This window comes from Vidua chalybeata, chromosome 5, assembly GCF_026979565.1.
Source record: "Vidua chalybeata isolate OUT-0048 chromosome 5, bVidCha1 merged haplotype, whole genome shotgun sequence".
NCBI classification, from domain to species: Eukaryota; Metazoa; Chordata; class Aves; order Passeriformes; family Viduidae; genus Vidua; species Vidua chalybeata.
In genome coordinates this window covers 49,602,403-49,627,788 of record NC_071534.1, presented here as the reverse complement: position 1 = coordinate 49,627,788, position 25,386 = coordinate 49,602,403, and the positions used below count along the sequence as shown (strand labels likewise).

Sequence of the window (25,386 nt, the reverse complement as noted above, 5' to 3'; positions counted from 1 at the left end):
CGGCGCGGAGCCGCTGTCAGGCGCGGCTGCGGCTGCGGCCGCTGCCCCTGCCCTGCCGCGGGCTGCGGGAGGCAGCGGCGAGGCCCTGGCGCGGCCGGGGGCGGGGAAGGGGGCTTCCCGCTGCCTCCCCCAAGGCGGGCGGGCCATGCCACCCCGCCGCGCCGCCGCCGCCCGCGGGCGAGGGGCGCATGGGCGGGCGGCGGTGCGGGCGCGGGGAAGCGCGGGGCGGGTGGGCAGGACATCGCTCCGCGGGCGAAACAAAAGGGCTGCGGGCAGCCGCGCCGGCAGGGCAGGCAGGGAGCGCGGCTGTGCCGCTGTGTGTGCCGCTGTGTGTGCCGGTGTGTGTGCCGGTGTGTGTGCCGGTGTGTGTGCCGGTGTGTGTCTCTGCGGGGCCGGGATCGTGCGGTCCAACCCCTCCGCCGGCAACGCCGCACAGACCCTCTGGAGTTCGCGGTGCTTTGGGTAGGGATCGGGCGGCGGCGGCAGCTTAGGTGAGGTACCGAGGGGATTTCAGTGGAGCGCTAGCTGCTTTCAAGGCAAAGGGAACCGTTCACTGCAAAAAAGGGGGAATGAGATGCCTGGGAGTGAAGTGCAGGATGTTCCTCACGACCCGCCCCGAGCCACTCCGTAGTTCTGGCTGCAATATCCAAATGGCTCTTACCAGCTTTGGGAAGGGCGAGAGCTGGGACGGGTGTGGGAGCCTTTTCCTCCTCCTCTCCGTTCCGCTCCCGTGCCGAGCCGCGTCCCTTTTCCCGACGCTAGATGGCGCGTGGATGACGGGAAGGGAGCTCCCGCCGGGGCGCCGCTGCGGGGCCGGGCGAGCCCCCGCTCCGCGCACCCCCAGCGCTCTGCCCGCGCCGCCGCTCGCCCGCCCCGGCCCCGCCGCCGCCTCCAGCCGCTGCCGAGCTCGCGGCACCGCCAGATCTCCGGGCTAGACGAGCACGTAATTTCCCGAGCTCTGCGTGCCGCTCTGATAGTGCCGATAAATAGAGGGAACGGTCTATATTTTTCAATCAAGATTCTGAAACCGTTCTATGTCTTCTTCATAGACCTTGCAAGAAGATACCAGAATATATTCCTCCTTCTAATTTGCCTTACTACCAAATTTCCGTTTGGTAGTAAGAGGTTTTGAAAAGGATCACAGAATAAATAGGTTCCTTTACATGTGAAGTTTTTGCAACCAAACCTTCCACTCTGATAAGCTATTTGAGATATATGCCAAAGAAACCCAAAGCAAAAATAAACCAATACACACTGAACTTTGGGAGTTAACTCTTTTCTGTATTTTAATAATATGCTCACCTTCAGTATATATTCACATCTAAGTTCCCATGGAAAAGATGAGCACTTTCAGTATTGTAGCCTAAGCTACAGCCTAAGCTGTTCATACAAGTAATGCTTGAAAGCACGGAGAGAAAAGGCTTAAAAATGTTTGAGTACAAACTCTAATATAGGAAAACTTGTGATGATTACTGATTGCATATATCAAGTCACTTGAAATAAAATATCACATTAAATAAAATATACTTTCTGTATATTTCCTGAACTTGGTTTTTGATTTGTTGCTTTCCTTTCCTGAAAATCAAGAGGTTTCCTTGTCAGCTATATATTCTTTTTGTAATCAATAACTGCTCTTATTTTTTTTTAACATGCCTAGCTTTACAAAAATCAGTTGCTGGTTTAAGTTGATTTTTTCTTTAGAGTTTTTCCTGAATAGAAGTCTCGCAATAAAGAATTTTCTATCCATAGAGAGAACCCATGAGAACGGGTGCCATTAAAGAAACACCTGGATTCCTGTTGCAATCTTAAAGTTGTTTCAGAAATTTACGAGTTTCATTTAAAAAAATGGAAAAAAATCCCAAACAAACCCTATATTTTTTGACAATTTTGGGTACCACATAGCATTATAGCATTTAGTCTGTTTAAGTAGAGGTTTGAAACCAGTTGAGGTTTAGAGACTTTTCTGACACCATTGCCTGGAAAAATGATTGCCTTGCCTTAAATTTTTGTGGACAGCCTGTATATCACAGAGGCATCTTTCCAAAACAAAGTCTTGGAAGGAAAAGACTACACTCTATTGACTCCTTAATTAATATGTTACTGAGAAGTGATAGCCAGGAACTCAAATTTTCACAGCTAGTACCTTATGTTCATTAAAATTGCCTGCCTGAAGTATTTCTTACTTTGTATGTTTCAGAAGGACTAAATCCTACTACATAAGGTGTACCTAAATAATCAGGTCTTCCTAAGTCAAAATCCTGCCTGTGAAATCAGAATTGGCTACAAAGAGATTGGTGTGATGTGACAGGGAGGATTATGACTTCAAGTAGGAATTAAATAGCAGGGACTCAAATGAGACAAAAATCCTATTTTCCAGGGAAGAAAATAAATCTTAGTAATTGTAGGAAAAGAAGAAAATGATGCTAAGGGGAATGCACAATGGGCTCTAAGATGAGCTGTTTCTTAATTCATTCCAAAGTCATGAGACACAAAGAACTCTCTGAGGATTAAATAAGCTACCAGCTATGATGCAGAAGTTTATATTAATGAACTTATTTTTTAAAATATTTAAAATGTTTGAAACTGTAAGCTTTCTTTACAGACTGAGAGCACATGTGTGTCCCCTCTTTTTAATTCTTCTGGTATTAAGACAGTTTTCTTTCCTTTTGAGAAAAAAACACTGCCAATGGTGTTTTGTTCTGAGGTTTGTTAGGTTTTGTTTTTTTTTGTTGGTTTGTTTTGGGTTTTTTTTTTTTTTTTTAATGAAGGGAACATTCCTGAAACCATCTAAGTAGCAAAAGTCCAATATAAGAATTTCTAGAATACAGCCCCTTGAAGAACTAGGTTGTGAGATTAAGAATGTGTCTCACAAAGGAAAATGTTTGATTCTACCTTGCAAATATAAAAAAAATAGTGCTTTGTTCAAACATGGAATCAGCCCAAATATCTATAGTCATAGACTGCAGTTTCCTTGCCTTCAAAAGTTTTTTTTGTTTTTTTTTTTTTTTGGGGGGGGGGTTGGTTTTTTTTGGGGTTTTTTTGGGGTTTTTTGTGTGTGTGTGGTTTTTTGGGGGTTTTTTTGTTTTGTTTTGTTTTTTTTTTTTTTTTTTTTTTTTTTTTTTTTTTTTTTTTTTTTTTTTTTGTCTAAATTGAGCTGCTTTTTGTGCTTTGGGCCAGACAGAATAAGTGGAAGGCTTTTGATAATTTTTCCAAGACAAAAAGCCATCTTTCTGGGAGTTTGCTAAAATAGGCTCAGGTCACTCTGCAGTGCAAGTGCAAGAAGCTTGGTGTCCTTCTTTCTATGTGGAGAAATGGATTGCTCTGGACATTAAAAAATGACCTCTCACTGGTCAGTGATTAAGACATACTGTGGAGGGAAGTGCACCATATGCACCATTTCTTTTAAATTCTGAAGTCAAACTGAAAGGTAGTATAGCCACCGTTAACCTAAAAAAAGACCCTAACTTCTGCGGAAAAAGATTTTTTTATGTATTTATTACAGATTTAAAGTCTGGAACATGAAGGCAGAGCTGTCAGCATAGTAGTTTCTTTTTTCTTAATGTGAGGCTAAGTCAATATTTGGAATCATCTCAAGAAGACCATACACTCTTCCAAAGAAGGGACTAATTTGATCTCAAATATATTTGCTTTAACTTCTCTAAACCAACAAATACTGATTTAGTAATTATATATGTTTTTCTTGATGTATAAGATATTATATGAAACATTAATTCTGTTAAACTATCTATTAGTCTTATTAAGTTCTTGGAATTCCTCTTCAGATTAGTGATATTGTACCCATCAATGAAATGGTGAGTAACTTTTAAATTTTACTTTAGATAAATACATATTTCTCATTTTGAATTCATGTTTTGTTTCATATAGTATCTTCAAACAAATAACTGTTTTGTTTGTGTAATTAGACTAAATTTCAACCAATTTAGCTTTAAATACCTGTAGTACCTAATTAGGAGCCTTCTCCCCCTAAGTTCTTGGAGTCAACAGAGGGAAAAACAACTCTGGAAAACAATCTATCCTACCTGCAATCTCAGTGTATGTAGGAAAGTGTCAATTGACTATAAAAGGCAGTCTGGGATGGCTGTGGTCCTTAAGTTATGAGTCTTTGCATTAAGATACTTTGCATTTAGGCAAAATGGTCCTGAGACTTAGAGCCTGAGCCAGTCTGCTACATCAAAGGGAAACTACCCTGGACTTGAAGTGTCTTTAAGGTCACATTCTTAGAAAGAGAAACTAAGAATGAATTCATGTAGAAAACTAATTAATGACTACAGTTCATACTCCTGGTAGCACTGAAGCACTTTGGGATGCCTATGACAAAGATGCCACTTGCCAGACTTACTCTGCATTGCCACTGCCACATTCCTAAGCACATGCAGAATCTTCAGTGTCATCAAACACTCCTGTTTCACTCCACAAACAAAATTTTAAAAACCAATTTTTTTTTTTACTTCACAGTTTTTGACTTAACTGTCTTTTTAATTTTTGTTCTCTATAACATACAGAATGGCAATCTTTCAATCTGCATCCAAACATTACCATTTTAGATACTGCTTTTTTCTTTGTATTCCAGGAAATGTAGGGTTTGGATGCTAGCCACCTTCCTCTGCTCCTGCAAAAACCTCACAACGATCAATGGCTGCTTGCCTAATTAGTCCCATCTCTCTTATACTGTGAATCCTTTCTAAACTGTTTTGTTACTAGATTGGCTCTGCTCTTCAATACCTGATGTGGAGGGTACCCAGAGAGTGGTATTGAAGCTCTGACTGAGAGTGACTGCAATTGTATCCTTCCCATTTTTAATAACTGGTTTCTGTTACAGCAAAACTTCTATCATTTCAAGTTTCAGCAGCTTTATAGGACTCCTATATGAAAGAGATGAATATGTGCAAAAATACAGTTAATAGAAACAATGTGTCATTCATTGGCACAGATGAATGTAGAACATTTTTCAGAAGTTAGTAGATTGAATAAAGTTATTATCTTGCATTGCAAATCTCTTCCTTAGTCCATCCAGCTCTTAGCAAAGAAAGAAGCTTGAGGTCAGGCAGGCTGGCATGAAGCTGGTAACTCTTCAAAACTGAGAACATCTGGAGAGCTGCCTGTAGGGGCACCTTTTATGCCAGTAATTGCTAATAGCCCCTGTACCACAGTTCAGAACAGGAAATAGAAACCTTCTTTCATGTTAATGATTGCTTTCTAATTGCATAAACAGCAATGAGATAGCAGTCATTTATAGAAGCTACTCCTCCAGCTCAGGGATGAAATAATTTTTTTGTGGTATCATTGCTGTGGTGAATGTTGAGTCCAAGCTTCCAAAAGGGAGAAAGGATAAAATAAAATATTTTTTTCAACAAAAATGAAGCATTACTTATAGGTTTTTTGCACGAAATTAATTTTAAAATAAAATTGAAAAAATAATAAAAAATACAAATCAGAAAAGCTAACATTTTTTTCACATCGGTTTTATTAGCCTGGAGCAGAGTGAACAGTTTACAAATCCTGAGAAACATTTAGTTAGACTTGATATTATGGTATTACTGGATGTAGAAGTTGTCAAATCAAGATATTACAATTGAAAACTGTCCTAAACTTAGTGTCATTACGCTCTATATAGTCCCAGAAAGATACATGTCACAGAGAGATGTTAGATTTATCAATTAGTTAGCTTCATCAAAAAATTAAACAAATATTTTATTGTATGATTAGCAATACTTCACCTCAAAGACAGTTTTCAGCACAGGCTATTCAGTTATAAGTTATGCTGCTAAGACAGTCTGACAGCTTGCACAATATTGTTGCTGTCCAAGTTAAAAGAAGTATGTTTCAATGAAATCATATTTGCTCCATAGGAGGCCATAGCTTTGTTTACCAATTAAAGACATTATCTTACTGTAGTTTCATCACTCATAAATCAAATAGCAACAAAATATCTAATTTGAATTATAACATTTTTAAAGCAAGATCATAAGAAACCAAATCATCACAATGTCAGATCTTTAGTTTCCTTCCAGATTTGTATGTAGCATTGCCCAGTCATTTAAAAAGGATTGCTATATAACATAAAACAGCTTCAAGAATACAGTAGTTAGAATATAGATATTTTATATACAATATGTGAATAAAAAAAAAAATCAAAACAAAAGCCTGTTCAATTGAATTAAAGTTAAAGCAATAGAAAGCAGAAGTGTGAAACACTAGACAGTAGACATATTTCTACAGATACAGCTCTGTAAGAAGAAACAAAACCACTTGTTTAGTAAAGATCCCAAAAGCAGTGAGAATTTGAAAATGGCTGAAGTCCATCTGCAGCTTCTGCTCTGCTTTCATTATTCTCTGCAAACTGGTCATATAATTCACTATGAATTTGGTCATTTAATTTTATCTGTTATACTGAATGGAAATGTTGTCTGGTTGGACAGCAGTCCTTCCAAACCCCTTACTGTACTCTTCTATTTCATCCTTATAGCAATTAGGGCAGAAGATAATGTAACATGGAAGGCTTTAAAAAAAAAGAGTAGCACCGTGCAGCATAGCTATTGATGTCTGATTCCCCACCTGTCTTATGTCTAAGGAAGGGTGATCTCATTAGCTTCCTTCACAGTGAATAATAATAGGGTGTTTAATCTCCAGCCACTTGCTAGTTTTCATGAAATTATAAAAACTGCTTATCTTTAGTCTTTTTACCCCTCTAAAATGACACTTAAAAATTAGTGTGAGTTTGACAGAGTGACATTGGAAATTACTGTATTCACTCTATTTTGAAATTTACTCAATTACCTAGAAAACCATTCTACAAATTGTCATTCTTCTTTATTTTGATGGTTCATCCTGAGAATTTCTGGCCGTCTTACTCAAGAAAAGAGAGATCTGGACACATTGTTTTCCATTCTCTTTATAGTGGACTTTCACATTTCGCCCCCTTTAGGTGAAACTCTGGTTACATAAGGCAGTTACAATTAACAGCACAAAGGTTGCCCTTGACTGGTTGCCATAACCCTGAACTACATCAAAGGATTATAACTGGGAAGTGTGAATCCCTCTACAGCTTTTCCACAGCTGCTAGCGTAAATAATTGCAACTACTAGCCAGAGGTGTGTGCAGATCAGCTGTTCTTGAACACCAGCTCTTCAGTGCCCTATCCCCTCTGAGACCCTAGTCTAGACAGCTCAAGCACTTTGTAGCTTTTGGGGATCTCAGGAAAGCATTCTGTAACATACTTGTGTGCATGTGTGCACATGTTTAAGAGAACATCATAAAAACCAAGCACAGTATATGTTGTTCATTATCACCATGATTTATTATGAAAAATGCTAATTTAAAAGGTAGAATTAGTTGTTAATATCATTCATATTGCTGATGAAATCTTTCTGTTATGAAAGAAACACTTTTTCTATCATAAATATTCTCCTGATCTCTTTTCTTTGACTGACAGAAACAAATTGCAATAAAGAATTCATTTTTCTTTTTTTCTGTTTTAATGTCATTAGGAGTGTCTGCCTTTCTTCTGAATTCATGATCTCCTATTGTGTTTCATTGCATATGGAGAGCTGAAATACATATCTGGTTAAATTTACTCAACCTTTTAGGAAATTACAGAATCCAATATTATGTTTGAATAATAGATATTTTGCCATTTTGGTTTGTTGAAATGTAAATACCATGACTCTATGTAAAACAGAAATGACAGATGGAGAAAGCTGTACATGCATACACTCTCATAGAAAAGTAAGAAATGTGTGTTTGTGTCATTTAAAACTTGATCTAGAGAAGTTTTGCATACAGAAATGAATGCATTTTTCATGGTAAAACTGGAAAGGTAGATAGACTACTGTTACTGTTTTCTGGTTTTCTTTGTTTTGTATTGGACATGTAGTTGCCAAGATAGTAGTTTTCAAAGAAAAGATTCTATGGTTGGGAGTAGAGTAGTAGAATTGCAAATAACTGCTTTTATTTCATTTTTTCCCCCAGTTCATTGCCGGAACAAAAGAATTATAAACCCCCAAAACATTGTTGTATATTGATCCAGAGCTAAAGTTCATTGATCACACCACTGAAAGAAAATTATGAAATCAAATTAACATATTCACAAAAATTTATTAGAAAGATTTCATTTGGATTTTTTACTTTATTTTTAATTTTTCCCCAATTTTGGCATTTAATAAAGCAAAAAGTCATTCCAAAACAATGAAAAAGAAATGTTAAGAAAACAGGTTTTCAGATTTCCCCTTTCATATGAATCTGTTAAAAGTTATTTTTACTCAAAGGCTTTTTTCAGAGAAAAATAAAAATCATAAACAGAGATTTCCTATTTGCTGTAGACTTTTCAAAACTTATTAATTAATTTAGTCTTTGATAGAGGTTTTGCATTTGGTTCTGGTCTGTAGTAACAGCTAATACAAAGTTTTCTGTCTTTGTAAGAACCACAAGCTTTAGCAGGGCTTTAGCAAACACGATTAATGCTACACTCAATAGGTATCTTTACCCTGAACAGCTATCCAGAATATCTGCATTAGTTTCAGAATAGTTGTATGAAAACTTACTTGTGTCTTGAACACTCTTTACCTCTATTTTTACGCTGGCTGAGTGTTTAATGTTTTACAGTGCAACTAAAACATGTAATAAGCCAATAAGGGTTCTGATTATACTTCTGTAACTCTTACTCCTTGACATGAAATCTTTCTCCTACTGTGTAAGTAAGATTAATTTGTAATTTTATATGCTTACTGACATCTCCCACAGTGTTCAAAGTAGGCTAAATATGTAAAGTCTTGAATACGACTTAGGCCTAAATGATAAAAATTAAACAGTCTTGTCCACACTATTTCATATGACTGTATCTAAGAGAAAAAAATTGAAAGATCACCTCGTTTATTGTTCAGGAAAATACAAATAAACAAAAAAACCCCCAAACTCATAACTTGGTAGGTTTACAAATGTCAGCTGTAAAGAACAGCTTTTTTTTTGCTAGTGACAATGGGAAATCCTAATATTTAGTACTGTGTATTGTGCATGAACTACTGATTTATTGTCCAGTGAATCTTTGGATATTTGATAGGGGCAAATACTAACAATTTCATGAGGTAAGGGTAGAAAAGGTAATTTTGGGATGACATATGAGTATTTGATGGCATTGCAAGGTTATAATGAAGATTGTTAACAACATGAAGTGTTACTCAGTGTTAATAAAGAATCAGCTCCAGGGAGGAAGCTGAAGATGCAGAGGCTCTCTAAAGGCACATTACAAGGTGGGATGCATCTCATCTAAGTTTTATCACCTTAAAATGAAGAATTGAATTCAAGACAATATTCTGAGCTTCTTGTATTCTTGATAAGGGCAAGTAATTGCATCACACCTTTTCTTGTAGTATCATTCAATATATCCTCTTTTACTGCTATTATTTGTTATACTACTGCATAAAAGAAAAATATAAAATGGATTCCAGGAGGTTTTAATGAGCTATCTGTAAAGCCCTTTTGCATAAAAGGTTATTTTGTGAGAGCAAGATGACAGCCTTAAAATACTTGTTACTCATTAAAACATACAAAAGGTTGTGTGCACTGAAAAGTGAATCGTGGCCTCAAACAGAAAAATCTACTGATGTGCTACAAAGCTGTTTATATCATATGTCCTAAGTCACCATTCCTTCTGTGTCATGTAAGCACTGTTAGAAAGTCCTATGCTATTGCATGAACCTTCCATGCATTTAACACAGAAAAGGGAAACTACAACTGACTTTGATAGGATTAAATTATACAACTAATCCTTTTTGTTCCAGATGTCAATACATAAAAGTAATATCAGAGAGCCAAATGCAGAACCTCATACATAATTTTAATCCCTCTTCCTGTGCTGCAGGTTACAGATTTCGAAATTATAGCATGTAAAAGCTTCTAAAACTGGACTTCTTTCTCATTGCTTTAATATCCAGTACTGATAATTGTAAAATTTTACTGAGTTATTTTGGAATTCAATACGTCAGTACTAAATGAATTGCAAATTGGTTATACAAAATGATGGAGGGAGCTCAGCATTTTATGGCAGGTGAAAAGCATGTCACACATACTGACTCTCCATCTGTGACGCCATACCTAGACAGTGCCAAGCTGAAAACTAGGCAGCATGCAACAGCTGAGAAGACAAAGTGCAATGTGCATTTCATTTCACCAAAAGAACTGGCACATGCCACAGACTACATCAACAATTATTGCAAAATCACTATTTATGTGAATGAATATAGGTATACCTATGTGTATACACACATACATATGTATGACTTCTATATGTGTATGTATTATTTGCTTGGGTGTTGTATTTCTTTATTGTAGAGACAATCTTGTGTGACTGTAACAGCCTACACAGTAGGTATATGCTGGAGTGCACTTTTTGCAGATGTCAAATGGCAAATATATATATACATTCTATAAAATCTATACAGAGTCTGATAATTTTCTAGTGCAAAGAAGTTCCTCATTGTGTGAAGACTGCAAAAAAAAAAAAAAAAGGAATATATTGAAGTCTATGTATCTATATCGTCTTTAAGCTGCCAATCTCTCAATAAGAAATAATAAAAAGACTGCTTTTGTGGAGCCTAAAATGCTTTATGCATTGCTGCTGCAAATTTAGTCAGCAAAAGAAGCTCAACTCATCTAAAACTCATTTATGAGTTGTGCTGACATGAATGAAACCATCAATGGTACAAAAACAATGACAGAAAGAAAAAAAGGTTTTTTTTTATTTTAAGCTTCATTGAAAATATGACAGAACAATTGTAAAATAGGAATAGTTGGTGATTAGTAGAATTTAACATGCCATGAAAATCTAAAATAGTCATACTTCAAGTGTTTGTGGATCAAAGGTAGGCTAAATTTATTGCAGTGAGAAATAAAAAAATATTTTAATTCATTACAGCAAGAAATAAAAAAATCCTAATGATTATATAATGCAGTTGCCCCTAGACTTTTGGCCAAAATTGGTACAATGTGGCCATGATTTATTTTATACTCAGCTTTCAGATCCTATGACTATCTAGTGATTTGCAGCATTTAGAACAGAATAACAACTGCAAAGCAGCCAAGGGGCTTTCTGGAGGTCCCACATGTATGCACCTGCAGATGATTCCAGTAGATCCTGGAAAGATTGTCTTTTGGGCAACAGACACATTTTTCTGTGTTTTCAGGCAGGCTGTCCACAGAGATTAGTAGTTCATTTCTCTGGTGAAGGCTGCTGCTAGTGTCAAGAGACCTTCAAAGGCTGAAGGGAAACTTGTGAGCTGAAAAGAAAGAAAGGGCAGAAGCTATTCTGGTTTTCAGGAGTAATTGTCTTGACTTGAGCAATAGTTTTTTCTTCACCGCGGCCATTCTATAATTATGTCTTCAAAAGAATTTCCAAAGTTATAATTTGAAGCCGTTTATATGGGTCTTTTAAGGAAATTCTATTATTTCTTCACTGGTGTACATTTTTGTACATAATGTACTTTTATATGTATTCTTTATGTATATCTATGGTTTGTATACATATTTATGTTTGTATACATAGAAGAGCTTTCAGAAAAGTCAGGGGTTTGTGTTTCTCTTCTTCCTGTTTGTTTTCAGTCCTTAAAAAAATATTAAATGAATTTTCAATTTTGATGCACAATAAAGGAATACGTGTAAGTTTTCTTTTTATACATGATTATAGCAAAACAGATAAGGGGTGAAGTCTGCAAATATTTATTTAAATGAAACTATGAATTTTCTAACTCATTTTGTGCTCATTTTCCAAGAATATTCTAGGAAACTAATTTACTGAGGCTGCTTAAAATATGTATTGTTACTGAATAGTGGATATATCAAAGAAATTCATACTTGGAGTTCTAATATGCAGTTATTGAAAATGAACAATAAGCTATTAGTTCTAAGTTCTGGTCTCCTTCAGAGAATGAAGACAAAAACATGACTGCTGCTTATATGCTAATTGCAATGATTTCCCAAAAATTTCCTGCTGTTCTTTGCAACTATAGTCACACATCATCATCATTATCATCATCAGCTACATCATCTTTCTACAAATATTCTGGATATTTGGGACTTAATGCATAGTCAAACTTGTCTTATGACTAAACATGTACAGCAATATTTGCAGAAGAGGAAGTTTATAAAGCCATATTTTTTTGTGGGAAGACCTGTATTCACATAGATGATAAAGTGCAAAGAACGAACACCCTATTTCTGTTTGTTGCTACATATAAGTAATAAGAGGTCAAAATTGAATTAGTCTTTACTTTTATTCCATTCTTTTAGTAAATTACTCACTATAGTATTACCAAGTATATTTGCAGAGAGAATTTGTTAACAAATAAAGAAATAAATGCTATTATTATATTGTGGATATTTAAACTAATCTCAGATTTCTGTTCAGAGCTGTGCCTTTTCGTATGTATGAGTCTCATACTGTTGATTCTTGCTCTGGGGATGCCTGACCCAGGCCTGTGGGTCTCAGGTGTGTGCAGCAGAGAACCTCGGGTTCCTCCTGTGCTCTCTTACCCTGCATGTCAGCCTGGAGGGGTCACAAATCAGCAAATAAGAGTGGCCATACACCAAAGGGTAGGTCATCATGTAAAGACTGGTGCTCAAACGGCTTCAGCAGGGAGGCAGGCTACATCAGTGCAAGGTATTTATGGCCTTCTGCTCACCCTGAGTGACCTGCTCGAGTGCACCATTGTCTGTCTTGCAGCTGAAAGGAAGATGCTTTTCACAACTGTTCAAAAAGGAAGAAAGGAAGCTATATTCAGCAAATAAATTATTAACTCTGAATGATTCCCTCATCTCTATGGCACAGTCATTGCTGCCCCAGTTTTCTCTCTCGCATATGAAGCATAAAATATCATTTCTGTTCTGAAAGCCTTTTCTTAGAGAAATTGGTGAGAATGTTGAAGTCAGAATTAAGCAAGATGAGGTAACATCTTTTGGCAAAGAATATATAATTTCACAATTCAATGTTTTCAAGGTCTTGTTCTGTTCTTGAATTGAAAAGGAGAGATGCCAATGAGATAAATGCGGGGAAGAATGGCCCTGCAATTTCTCTGACATTACATGGTCTACTTAGATGCATCCATCTAAGCAAAATCTTTACATTTGGAACATACTTGGTACAGTGGTCTCAAGATACCCTAGCCCTTTTAGCTCCTTCCTTATAGGAGTCTGATACAACTCAGCAGTGTGACTTTTCACAGACATCAAAGGGCTGAACAGAAATCTGTAAGTCATCTACATCAGCCAATGCAAAGATTTTACTGGATGTTAATGCTGAGCCTTACATACATAAGTGAGTACTTTTACTGAAGTAAGAGGAGTTATGCAAAGTAGCCCAGATGTTTTCAGGATAAATTAAACTTCCATTGACTCATGATTTTTTTTTCAGATCATTCATACTAGAAAATTGAAGAAAATTGTCTGGGAAAAAAGTACTTACTTTTTTATTATATAGCTGTTCAACAATAGAGATCATTATGTCTGTCTTCCAAATAATGGGAAATGAGTGGGAAATTAAACAAGAAAGGAATATGATCTTCTGAAAATACAACAGCAAAGCAGGATCAGAAGTTAGATTTGACTCAGTATCTTCTGAGCCCCAAATCAGTTTGCAGACTGTCTGCTTGTATATCTGTATCTGCACAGATATACCCCTGAATAGCTACATCTATATATAACTCTTTTATAAGTAAACCAGGTAGTTTTTTTTTTTTTTCTAAACTATCATCATTGTATGTGAGGAGCTATGTAGATTCAGTAATATTCTATTGTTGAGAACTCCATTTACTCTGCTTGTTAGTGGTTAGGACAGAGACCAGAGAATAAAGTAGAATAGTGAAATATTTTGGAGGAAAGTCTGTTTGATTATGCAGACACCTAAACACATGTATCTGGATAAATTCATTTCATATTGAGGTTTTTCAGTGTAACACATCAAAACTTCATTTTATTAACAAAAACTGTTGGCTGAAAATGTAGTGAAAATGTCAGTTTCTTAGTGTAGTTAGAAATCCATCCACTATATAAATTTATGCAGTTATGTAAGATGTTTTGACTGGATGTTTTTGTGTGTGAGACTTTTTATTCAGTATTTCCTAAAGAAGAAGGACATTTTACTTTGGGAATTTCCTTCAAGTTTCTATGAACATAAAATCTTAGTCTAGAATTGCAATAATTGCAATTAGCTTCCAATGATTATTTCTCTTTTCCATAAATTTAAATAGTACCATAAATATTTAATTTAAATTTACAAATCAGTTTAATGTAAATACAAACTTGCAATTTATATTTTTAAGATAGGTTTTGAAAGTCTGCAAGATGCTTATGATTAAATATAATTATGGTTCCATTTGTCTAGGGAAGTAAAAATGGGATGATCTACCTGAAAGATCTTCTTAATTCAGCTGGTCAGTGGTTGTTCTGTTCAGAAGTACATATTATACCACTGATATTAGCCCTAAGAGAAACAGTCATCTGTCTGAGGGTCTTGGCTCCAAATGCTTCCTGAGGAATTCAGAAGGCGAGGGAAACGGTTCCAAGCCTTCCTTCCACATACTGGCGTCTTCCACTTCCTTTGTAAAGCAGATGGAGGTACAAGTTACATCACGTGCTAAGCGATTATGCTCCTTTGGTGCAGCCTGTTCAAGTCTGGTCAGATGCCTTTCTTCTGGAGGCCAGGAGACAGAAGACTGTAGAGAAGCAGACATTTCTCCTTGACTAAAACTTTCTCAGTGCATCAATATAGAAAACAAACAATTTAAATAAGCCACCATAGATATGTAAGCCACTAAAAGTCAGTGCATACCCAAATGTAGCCTTCATATTGAGCCCCTTAAGTCCTTCCTACTGGCTCATATGGTCATCCCACAGCCAATTTGGAGGGTCATTCAACATAAGTGCTCTTCATTACATGAGGTGCAAAGCAGGTTTAAACTTGGCCTGTAGCAAATACATTATTCAATTCTTGGGGAAAAACGCCTCTGCATAGCCAAGCCTCACTATAGTTTTTTAAGATCCTTTTTAAAGCTTTTTGTGTATTCACTCTTCTGCTATTATCCTATTTCTGTGTATCTGGATTTTGCTGTTTTTTTTTTTTTTTTTAATATCAATTTAAGCAAGCCAGGAGCAGAACAAGAAGAAAATTCACTCAAGGCTCAGGCTAGAACTCATTTTGCTGTTAGAGATTTAAGTGTTTTGAATTTATCCAGCTTGACACATGTAAATGTCTTTAGCCCTATTTTTTTTTCTTTTTAGTGTGACAAGCAAAAGTCCTCCCCCAAAATAAAAACTGAGGTATTTGAAGTTGCTGCTGGGTTTGGCCAGCAAAATCCTCTTTGTTTCTGGTCTTTGTGAGTTTAATATTCTTTATAAGTGAAGGACCTAGATAGGCTTAATTTCCTCAGCTGGTTCCCAGTTACTCAATGCTTTCCTGAGGTGTTTCTGTATCCTTTCTGCAAAATAAATTCCAAAGTGGTTCACTGGAAATATGTGTCCTGATCTGAAGTTACCAAAGACCACTTCACCAGCTGTGGATTAAATACTACCTGAAAGTTTAGATAAAGGTTCTGAAATAAGAGTACAGTTGCATAATCTGGAAGAGGCTATGCCAGTTTCTTTGTTTGTGAAAAAGAAATTATTTGTGGACCAAGTCTTTTCCTGGATAGTCCAGGCTAAACTGACCTTACAGGATTCAAATGAGATCAACAACTGAGAATAGAATTGGCTTTTATATCAGTTTGAATATGTGAATATATATACTCACCTGTTGGTGAATATGTGACTTTGCAGGATTTTTTTGGTAGTGGTTTAGTATAGTTGAGCTAAGTCCTTTGACTAACAATTGAGAGGGTTATGGATAGTCAGCAAATGCAAGTTCAGCCCTGATCTGACTAACTAGTGAAGAAAGTGTGTGAATGAATGTTTGATGAAACAGAGTAAACACCACCGCTGCATATTGTGAAGCAAGCAGATCTGTAGAAGATACTACAAATGGAGCAGTTTCTTGGAGATGCAGCTCTGCTATCTGTGCTTAGAGAATGTGTGCAAATCTCAAAATTCTCTCTCCCAAATAGGTCTGAGTGAAAATCAGTTTTCCTACCCACAAAATATAGTTACAATTTATTGGGAAATGGAGCCATAAAATAAAAATATGATCTTGCATCAACTTGTAAAGGAAATTTTTAGGTATTTGCAAGCTTCATCCTCCTTCCTTGTTCCGCCCATGTTATATACCCATTTGTGTGAGGAAGAACCTGGTCCTCAGTTCCAACTCAAGTCAGAAATTTGAATCTGAATGTTCTGACACCAGGAGGCTGAGGCAGTTGTTAATTGCAAAATCAACTCTTCAATTAGATGGTCTTTCAAAACATCCTTTTCCCTGAGCACCATTACCAGAAATGTCTGAAGTCAGTCTGCAGTCATCCTGGCCAAAGTGATGCTCAAACAGAAAGACTTGTCAAATCATGATAGCTAAGCTATTGGAATCCTACCTTCTCTTAAAGAGATCCCACATGAAGCCCAAGTGAAATGAGCTACTTTAAAGTGCAAAACTACTGAGCTTCACTTACTTTCTTTTCAACATCTATGCATTCTTCTATTACACTTTATTATACAGACCTTCACAGAGAATTTGATAATTACCTATACATGAGAAAACACTTCCCCTTCTTAGCCTAGATTCCCTTGTCCTGAGGGTCAGTTTGGAAGGTTTTTTTTTTCTTTCAAAGTCATCTTTGACTGAGGTGTCAGTCTGCACTTGGAATGATGCAGGTTTATATAAAAACCAAAAGACTGCAATTAAAAATTTACAGTGAGGCAATTCTCATTTTGGAAAAGGAAAAAATAAGAAAGAAAGGAAAGGACCAGCTATAGGCTATGTAATAGTTGTAGAGCAGCAGTAGTCAATGCATAAAAAGCTCAGAATGCACCAGTTTTCCAAAAGGTTTATAATATATATTATAATAATATATATTATAGACAGTTTTATGATATTATAATATAGACAGTTCTATGATATTAGTTATGCAATAGAGTAATTTTGAAGTCATGTATTTCCTGGAAGCTAATGACTGGACACTGGATCTGACACCCCATGAAAGGGCTTGTCATTTTATCTTATTATATTACTCTGTGGAAGAAGCAGACACCATGATTATGTCAGTAAAATTCTGAACCAGTTCCCCCAAGATTTTAATATCATTTATTGCATTTAGTGATCCTCAATAGGAAAAAATGGATGAAGTCCTTTATATTTTTAGCATATCTCCACTTCTCTCTGCCTTTAAAACTCTAATCCATTTTTTATTTTGGGGCACAGACCAACAAACCATCCATTTTTCCAGAAACATGAAATCTGTCATAACTGTTTGAGAGCTTATATGAAGATGGTTTTGTACTCTGAAGCAGAGGACCACATCCCTTTCACATGGAAATCATCATAATAGTCTGACTTCATTCAAAATCAGTATAACTTTGCTTATTTCTGTTAAATGAGTGTCTGACCCGAGGCTTTCCACTGAGAACTGGTCGCCTTCCTGTGCATATTTAGTTTTGAAAGAGTTTCTCTGGAATGTTTTCTGATAAAACTAGTGATTTTCCCAACACATTTTCTAGTAGCAGCTGTATTAGTAAGTAAATAAAATAATCCAAGAACCAACCTCTGGTGGCAAGTTGCACATAGTTTTCTCCCTGCTCTCAGAGTCTTCATGCATCCAACCTGTTGGGAATAGTTCCTTGCCGAGACTTTTTTGTGAATGCTGCTTGGGCACTGTGTAGGACAGTCCTGGCTGGCCCAGGTCAAAGCACTTTTATGCACTATGCTAAGAATTCAAGAGTATGATTGACTGTATACGAGAACTTTTGCCTGTGACTTGTTTAGATGTTTCTTTTAGATCTGGTGCTTTTAGATCATTCTTGTGTAGGAATTCTGTTTAATTGGAAAAGTGATTTTTTTTTCCCATAAAATTGATACTTAAGCAAACTGCATCCTGTTGATTTCAGAATTGTTTTACAAGTTTGGTGTGTCTTGCACTGAACTGCTTTGAATGTTGAGCTAGTTTTATTAAATTACTGACTCTGAAAATAAGTTCTATATTGTCTTCTGATGCATTTTTTTCCTGGAAAATCAAGATGATCCTACGTGCACTGCGCAAACTGAGTTTATAAATCTTCTTAAAGTCTTTGTTGCTCACTATGTATCCCCACAGTTATGGTAAAAGTGCAGCTCTTCTGTCGCCACTGAGGCAGGACAGGAAGAAAAGAACTCCAGTTCAGAAGGCAAGAAGAGAACTCTTTATTAACGAGTACTTCATTCTTTTATAAAGAATATCGTGAGGATCAACTTCATTGGTCCTAGAGTAAAAACATCTCACACTATTGGTGCACTATGAATAGCACACAATGGTAGAACTCATCTATAAACAATATGAACAGGAGAGATAATAATTGTTTACATTCCTCTCAGACGTTTCCCCAGGCTTAACCTGGTAGAATCTCTCTCCTTTTCTCTCTGACTGAACTGAGAATATCTATACTCTTCAGCTATGCAATAATTATAGTCAAAGTTCTGTGCAAAAGTGTTGAGCTTTGAGCAGTACATTGAAAACCAGTGTGGGGAATCAAATAAAGAAAAATTAGTATGTTTTGCAAATATCAATTTCCTTTTCTATATGACCTGAATATCTGCAGTTATTATAAACACTAGAGAATGTGTATCTTTAGAAACAGTCAGCTACAACAAATGTATGTATTTCAATCCAGAAAGTGAACAAATGAAAGAACATTATCAGGTTATGCTGTATGGTAGTTGTTCTTCATTTCAGATATTTCACATTCTGTAGAAGAGCCTGAATTCACCTGCTCAGGGCAGACTACTAAACAAGTTGCTAGATTGTATTTTTCTGAAACAATTGCTTTTAGGGCATGATGCTGTAATAAAATGTGCTGTCCTTCCACAGTCATGTAATCAACTGCATATGGGTAACTGCAATCCAACCCATGCAACTGCAGGTCTGTCAGAAATTTACTACCTTTGATGCAAACATTTATGGAAAAAGAGTGCTTCTTTCTTTTTGCTTTATGTTGCTGTTTTTCTTTAGCTGAATACATCTAAGTTGCTGGCAGTTCCACTCTTAGCTGGCTAATACTGAGATTTTTAACTTTCATTAAGTCAGTATGGCGCTTGATTCCCACTGTTCTTTCAACTTCCATTAGAAACAATTTAATTGAAGCTCTTCATACAATGTCTCTTAACCCTGACTGAGATGTGCTCAGTTTTTTAAATAAAATTGCAGCTGTTCCAGTTGGGCCATTTACATCTGTAGCAGAATGTCACCTACTAGTTATGAATGAAATTGTGACACCTTAGGGCTTGTGGTATTTAATTTATTTCTTTATTTATTTATTTACTTTCTTACTTATTAATGTAGAATTTTATTTCTACTTATTAATGTAGAAAAATCCAGTCAATATGCCATGTCAGGACTCTTCTAAGTGCTCTGCCAGACTAGTATCAGATTTGGATCCTGAGCACATAAACACCCTATAAGTTAATGTTGCCATAATGTTTCCTGAGGTGCTTAAAGTGTTCTATTTCTGCAGTAAAATTTCCAAAAGCAATCAATTTTTGATAGTGGGGAGTAGATCTATGTTTCTCTTATACTGGTACCCATCAGGAGCCATAATCTAGGAACCTCTTTTAGTTTTTCTGCACAGTCTGACCCAACAATTATTTACTGCACGCTGAGCAGAGTATGTTCTGCATAGAGCATAGCCAAAAAGGGCTGGTTAGAGCACTTACTGCAGATGTAGATAATATAAGTCCAGCTCTTTTTCACCTTCCCCCTCACCTTAACAGCATTTGAATGCAGCTTTTCCAAGAGTGATTTAACTATGAGAGTCTCTTTCTGTCTGCCTCCCAGATTTCTTAACAAACCTTTTATCTGAGACAGGAATACTTTCTTCATCTGTCTAAGCTCTAACACCTAGAGTCAATTTGTTGTCTGGCTATGTTTTAAAAATTCATTCAAGAAGAAGCATTTTCCACATGGCCAGAAGGCATACATCTCTATACTACTTTATTTTGGGTGGGTAGAAATCACAGCTCAGATTTATCTCACCAATGAAGAATTTGAATGCATCTCAGAAGAAAAGGAGCTATTGGATTACTCAGAAGGAGGAGAATGCAATGCTGCAGAGGCCCTCTGAGGAATGGCTGGCTTAGATGTCTTTTTAGTATTATGTCATTGCTAGAATGTGAATCTTGCAAGGCAGCTCTCTTCAGTCCTTATTAATGCAGTAAAAGTAGAGTGATCACCTATGAAAAACCATGAATGAAAGGGAAAGAGGTTCCTAGCTTCCTGAGAGCTGCAGTGTGTGAATATTGCTCTAAAGGCACGAAGAGGCATATCTGTTGGTAATGTAGATGAAGGGTCCATTTAACACTGACCGTACAGGCAGAGAGAACACTTTTTCCATCTATTTTCTTGAAAATTCCTCAGCACCACTCTGTTACAACCATGGGAAGATTACTTTGTAATTTTATTTTGTGAGCATTATATAGGTAACATTTTCCCAAATAAGTGGCTATTTTAATGGATTTTTGAATATCACAAATTCATTAACACTAAAATAATACAGATATTTTTATACTTCTGTTGGCTCTGCTATATTTTTGATTACATGCATATACTTCCTAAGTTATCTACTCCTTGATTACTCATATGATAAGTATAATCTTTGTAAAAATTAAATAGTTACACTCAATAATCCATTACAGTCTCCACACATTAGACTGCATTAGGAAAAAAGTCAATAATGTAATGATGAGAACTATTTAACTTTTGAAAATATTTCCTCGTTGGAGCAGTGTCTTCTAAACTTGGTTAGGGCTGTTACAAGAGGGATTATTCCAGCTTGCTTCCAGGTTTTGTCTTGAGAATACTTTGATATCCAATACCAGAATTACTGTTTAATTAGCTGTAGAAAGTATATGTTTTTGTCCAAGCAAAGATATTTTTCTGTACATATAAAGTAAGAAATGTTTTTTTGTTGCCATAAACATCGTGTTTTGATGGCACTGTGAATCCTGCAAATGGATACAGGAGCTGTGCTACCACATGTCAGTCCTGGTCCCAGGAGACATGACTTGGACAAGAGAGGGTGAAGGCTATTGCTTTCACAGCACTTATTAAATCTACTCCCACTCCATTAAGTGGTATCTAATTTCATATTATCAACCACTTTGATTTTTTTAATTTCCCGGATGTAGGTAACAGAGTGTGCCTTGAGTTGCTGATTAAGTCTTTTTCGTAGTTAGCCTAAGCAGTGCTCATCCTCAGGTGAATTGTTTAAACAGCCTCTGCCAAGTCATATTTTACCATGAAGGTGAATCAGGCTTCTTCAATATGTCTAGAACTTAATGATATGCCATCAATCCTTGTTTCTTAATGAAATTAGCTGAAAAAAAAAATCATCTATTTATATTTGGAATTAAATACAAATGTCCAGTATAGTTTCACTGAGCCCATATAGTATTTTACTTGACCTTCACAGCTGTCTTACTTTGCATAAGAATTGTCTTGAATTTATTTCAGGGTTTTTTTCTTTTCTTTTTTTTTTTTTTTTTTCCCTGGTAATACTTCAGTGTTAATTTAAGATCCAAGACATAGTCTGTTCAGTTCAACACTGGATACCACTTTATGTTTTTTTCCAGCATATTTTGTCTCTTGGTCTATGAAATCTTCATGCAATGGACACTGATGACAGCAGTGTTATCTCCAGATTCCCTGGGCAGCTTCTATGTTGTTAGGAAAGTACCTATTACATGATAGTTCCATTAGTCCTGCTTTATGCCATTCATAGTTTCCAGCTGGGACTTGTTATTTTGCTCTTTGCTTTACATCTCTACTCTTCTCTCTTGTGAAGAGATACCATTCTCCCTGTCCCTACCTGAGCACTAATTTTGTATTATGAGGATGCTCATGTTGCTATTTCAGCTCTGTTTGGCTCATCTTCCATGTATTGAGGCCACCTGATACAGGACTTCTGCTTTGGAAATGGTAAGTAACATTGCCTGCTCTTGAATCTGAGTGACAGTGTCTCTTCCCAGAAGTGGGCTCCTTTCATATGTGGCTCCTTTTCTATATGTGACTATTTTTTCTCTTATTAGCTCTCTTTTGAAGTCTATATATCTGCAGCGTTCAGCAAACCTATCAAGTGCTGTCATGAAATCTTCATTATTTGCCTTTTATTCCTAGCATTTTATTGTAGCAAGTGATCCTGATAGTCTTGCTTGGAGAAAGTCATAAAGAATGATAGACTACTCCAGCTTCTGAGGCATGCTTTCCTGTCAGTGTAAACTTAGAGAAAATAGCTGGAAGGAACCAGTTCAGTTGCATCTTAAGAATAGTTTGCCATCAGTTTGTTTCTTAGTCAAACTAGAAGTCCTCAGTCAGCAGCTTGCCATTGTCACTGTTCTTCTTGAATTGGTTTCCTTAACTCCATAACAAAAATCTGTCCCCTAAGACAGTTTGTCATAGATTTTCTTAATTAGTCTAATAGCATATACTATAATATAAAACCAAGACAAAAACAAAGCTGTTTTCTCTGACTGAAATATATTAAAATCCATGAGGATAACTTGTTTTGACACCAGGACACATGAGAACAGCGTGTTTTATAGCCCTGATGGTATGTAATGATATTATCAGATTTGGATCTGGATCACTGGTATTCTTTGTCATTTAATCAGCTTCAGAAGTTAACCAGCTTATGCTGGTTTAGAATGTTATATCTGGAGGAAAATTGCTTTCCTGTGAAATGACAAAACTGATTAATATTCAATATTGGCATTTCTAAAAACAGGTATGCTATTTAGTTAACTATTTTAGCCATACCAGAAAAGGCAGTGACACATATTGAAGATTAATTATGTAATTGAAATATATTTTTAAGGAAAACTGACTTTTAGTGTAAATTTTTTTAGAACAAAATCAATGCTATTTTCTGATTTTTTTTTAATGAAAATGAAAAAACAAAGATTTTTTAAAAGATTTTGGTGAATGGTATCTATCAAAGCAATTTTTGGAAAAAAATGTTTTTAACAAATACTTTTTTTTACAAAGAATTATTCTTCTAAGTTTGTTTCCTCCTTTTGAATTAAAAAATAGAACCAACTCATAATGAGATTTTTTTCTGAAATTACTTTTCCCAGAATCATATTTTTTAAGAGACCTAACACTCAAAATTTTTGAATAAATATCATATTTTGTAAGAAGCACCAGTCCAACCTAGTGTCTGCTGAACTCAGTGAGAATATATGACTCATAAAGTCGTATAATAATTTAAGATGGAAAGTATTTTTTAAGGTCATCTAGTCAAAATGCTATTCAAAGAGGGACTGACTTCAAACTTTTTTTACAGGATACAGATTTTCCTGGAAGACGATATACAGACATCTGTGATAGTCTGTGTCTAAATGTCCTCTTTACATATATGTTGGGGCTCAAAATATGACTTACAAACAGAAAGGAGTATGAAGTTTGCTTTCAGAGTTTGGCATGGCTTTACAGAATCACAGAATCACAAGGCTGGGAGACCTTCAAGATCATCGAGTCCAATCTGTTCCCTGACACCTCAACTAAACCATGGCACCGAGTGCCACATCCAGTCCTTTTTTAAACACATCCAGGGATGGTGACTCCACCACCTCCCTGGGCAGACCATTCCAGTATTTTATCACTCTTTCCATGAAAAACTTTTTCCTAATATTCAACCTATATTTCCCTTGGCACTGCTCAAAACTGCATCCTCTCGTTCTATTAGTTGCCTAGAGAAAGAGCCCAACCCCCACCTGACTACAGCCACCCTTCAGGGAGTTGTAGAGAGTGATAAGGTCACCCCTGAGTCTCCTTTTCTCAGACTAAACAACCCCAGCTCCCTCAGTCATTCATTTCTCACAGGGCTTGTGTTCCAAGCCCCTCATCAGCCTTGTTGCATCCTCTGGATGCGCTCAAGCATCTCAACGTCCTTCCCAAACTGAGGGGCCAGAACTGGACACAGCACTCAAGGTGTGGCCTCACCAGTGCCAAGTACAGGAACGACCTCCCTGCTCCTGCTGGCCACACTATTCCTGATACAGGCCAGGATGCCATGGGCCTTCTTGGCCACCAGGGCACACTGCTGGCTCATGTTCAGCCGGCTGTCCACCAGTACCCCCAGGTCCCTTTCTGCCTGGGCACTGTCCAGTGGCACCGCCCCCAGCCTATAACATTGCAGGGGGTTATTGTGGCCAAAATGCAGGACTGGGCACTTGGACTTATTAAACTTCATCTTGTTAGACTCTGCCCATCCATGCAATCGTTCCATCTCTCCCTGCAAAGCCCTCCTACCTTCCAACAGATTGACAAACACTCCCAGCTTAGTGTCATCTGCAAATTTACTAAAGAAAGACTCAATCCCCTCATCCATGTCATCAATAAAGACATTGAACAGAACTGGCCCCAGCACAGACCCCTGAGGGACACCACTGGTGACTGGCCCCAGCTGGCTGCAGCACCATTCACCACCACTCTCTGGGCCCAGCCATCCAGCCAGTTCCTAACCCAGTGAAGAGTGCTCCTGTCCAAGCCATGGGCTGCAGCTTTTCCAGGAGTGTGCTGTGGGACACAGAGTCAAAGGCCTTGCTGAAGTCCAAACAGACAACAGCCACCGCCTTTCCTGCATCCACCAGGTGGGTCATCTGATCATAAAGGGAGATCAAACATGACCTACCCTTCGTAAACCCCTGCTGGCTGGGTCTGATACCCTGGCCATCCTGTAGATGCTGCATGATGACACTCAGTATAAATTGCTCCATTATCTTGCCAGGTACTGAGGTCAGGCTGACTGGTCTATAATTACTAGGATCCTCCTTCCCACCCTTTTTGTGAATGGGTGTTACATTGGCCAGCTTCCAGTCATCTGGAACCTCACCAGTGAGCCAGGACTGTTGGTAAATGATGGAGAGAGGCTTTGCAAGCTCATCTGACAGCTCTCTCATCACCCTGGGATGGATCCCATCTGGTGCCATAGATTTATGAATCTCAGAAGTTCTCTGACTGCCTCCTCTTGGATAATGGGGGGACCATTCTGTTCCCTGACACCATCTATCAACCCAAGACGACACTTGTCCTGAGAACAAGCCATCTTCCCACTAAAGACTGAGGCAAAGAAGGTGTTAAGCACTTCTGCTTTCTCCTCATCTGCAGTTACTGAGTTACCCTCCCTCATCCAGTAGAGAACAAAGGTTGGTCTTACCCTTCCTTTTACTATTAATATATTTGTAAAAACATTTTTTGTTATCCTTTACAGAAGTTG

General features: G+C 37.2%; 1 protein-coding gene across 1 annotated transcript in view; it reads right to left on the bottom strand.

Moving 5' to 3' along the window:
* KCND2 (potassium voltage-gated channel subfamily D member 2) overlaps positions 1-706 on the bottom strand; it is a 264,203-nt gene extending 263,497 nt beyond the window's left edge. Inside the window, exon 1 of the mRNA XM_053943537.1 lies at positions 662-706. The gene's annotated coding sequence lies outside the window, so the exon portion shown is untranslated. The remainder of the gene's footprint in view (positions 1-661) is intronic.
* Between the last annotated feature and the right edge of the window lie 24,680 nt (positions 707-25,386).